The following is a 2,512-nucleotide window of genomic DNA, read 5'->3' as shown; positions in this document are numbered from 1 at the left end:
ATGGATGTAGAAATTGAAGTTATTAAAAAGAATGAAACTTGGGGTTTGGATGATTTGCAAAAGGAAAAAAATAGAATTCATGTAAAATGGGTGTAGAAGACAAATTTGAATGAGAAGGATGAAATTGATAGACTTAAAGAAATACTTGTAGAAAAAGGATTCTAGTAGAAACTGGTAATAGATTTTGGAGAAACATTTTCGCTCGTCGCCAGATTGGATACTATAAGATCAGTTCTAACTAGCTAAACTCATAACCAATGGAAAGTATATCATGTGGATGTGAAATGAACCTTCCTGAATGGGATTGTATAAGAATAAATTTATGTGCAATAGCCTCCGGGTTACAAGGTTGAAGAAAAATAAGATAAATTTTATAGGTTGAAGAAAGTGCTCTATGTACTTAAGCAAGAACCTAGGGCTTCGTATAGAAAAATTGACAGCCACATGATAAAGAATGGATATTATAGAAGCAACATTGAGCCTACCTTGTACGCAAAAGTAAATGAGAATGGGCATATATTTATTGTTTGCTTATACGTTGATGAGACGATTTATATTGGTGATCTTGAGTTGGATGAGTTTAAAGTATTCATGATGAAATAATTTGAGATGAAAAATCTCACACTTATGAAATATTTTCTTGGCATAGAAGTTGAAAAATCTAAAAAATGAATTTTTATTTATTAAAATAAATATGCTATACATTTTATAAAAGGATTCAAGATGGAGAATTTCAAACCTCTACCTACATTAGTTGGAATAGATACAAAGTTAAGTAAGGATAATGAAGGATCAGATGTCAATCCAATTCTGTTCAAAAGATTGGTTGGCAACCTCATGTATCTCACAGCTACAAAACTGGATATTATGCAAGGAGTGAGGTTGATTTCTATATTTATGGAGACTCTAAAAGACATGCATTTGGGAGAAGGAAAAGGAATTATGAGATACATATCAAGAACTAGAGATTGTGGAATAATGTATGCAAACACTAAAAATAAGGATTTGATTATATATACAAATAGTCAGTTCGCAGGGAGTTTGGATGATAGGAAGAGCATTTCTGGTTATGTGTTCCATCTTTTTTGAAGTGTGATTTCATCAGATTCCAAGAGGGAACCTATTGTGACACTTTCGTCACCAGAATTAGAATATGTAGCAACAACATCAGCAACATGCCAAGCAGTAAGGTTAAGAAGATTATTGGATGGACTTAAGCAGAAACACCAAGGATCAACAATAATATATTGTGACTACAACTCAGCGATTGAACTAACCAAGAATAATATGTTTCATCAAAAAAGAAAGAATGTTGATACTATATATCATTTTATTAGAGAAATTTTGACCAATGGAGAAGTCCACTTAAAGCCTTCTAAATATAGTGATCAACTCGTTGATATATTCACTAAGCCATTAGAAAAAGATGTATTTGAGTTTCACATAGGAAACTTGGGTGTTGTAAGCCTAGCTATGTCATAGACGAGAAAGCATGTTTGAGTTTTCATGAGTCATGTCTTAGTTTAGCGATCATAATTTAGGGGGAGTTTTAAATATAGCTAATTTCTCCTGCATGAAAAGTTGACTAAATTTAGAGATTCAGTTAACTGAGTCAATTTTAGTCCAGTTAAATCACGTCGATTGAAGTCATATTTTGAGTAAATTTGAATTTAGTGTCTAGTTGCATGTGAAGTTATTTAGGTGAGTCTCTAGTGAGAGAATGTTTAAATACCCATCACTGTGTTCATTGTAATGATCAAGTTTTTATGTGATCAATAGAAGAGCCGCAAATCATGTTATTGTGCGTGAATTACTTGTGTTATTTTGTGCCTATCCTCCTCTTCTTTTCCAACATACTCGACAAAAGAAAAGAGACAAACATACAAAGTAGACTCGAGTGAGAAGATTGATGTCACATCCCAACTCCCGCTTGGAAGGATCACGTACGAAAGCTAGGTTGAGAGCTATTACCTGTCATGTTCCCAGAAAACATATTAACGTGGCAAGGGTTAGTTGAGAAGAATATATCTTCAGCAGTAGATCTTGGACATTAAAATCCACCATTACAAGATGATTAATCACTTATATGTATTTGGGTAGACAAGCATGTCAAATTACAACGATAACCTACATGATAAATAAGGCGAACCAAGCAAGAAGGGATGCAGCTAATATAATCGAACCTTTTATAGGCTCTTTACTATCAGTGTCAGATACTGTATTCAGGTTATGCTTCAGGGATTGATGATGTGGAGACCAAAAAATGTGAATAATAGGACCTTTGTATAACTTCATCAGCATTTCCCCACTGGCCGACGCGATGGTTCCCACTATCTTCACTTCACTACGTGACTTTTTGATATTGAATTGCTCCATCCTACAAAAGTACAAATTTCCCATGTAATATATTAGTAATCCTTACAATACATTATTCAAAGGGAAAAATGTGATTTAATTACCTGAATATGTGAGCCATCACAAAATTCACAGTGGGGAAAATATTACTTAATGT

Source organism: Pinus tabuliformis, chromosome 8 (assembly GCF_031772625.1).
Source record: "Pinus tabuliformis cultivar Carrire ecotype Pingquan chromosome 8, CPIR1, whole genome shotgun sequence".
In the NCBI taxonomy this organism is placed as follows: Eukaryota; Viridiplantae; Streptophyta; class Pinopsida; order Pinales; family Pinaceae; genus Pinus; species Pinus tabuliformis.
This window is presented reverse-complemented; position numbering follows the sequence as displayed.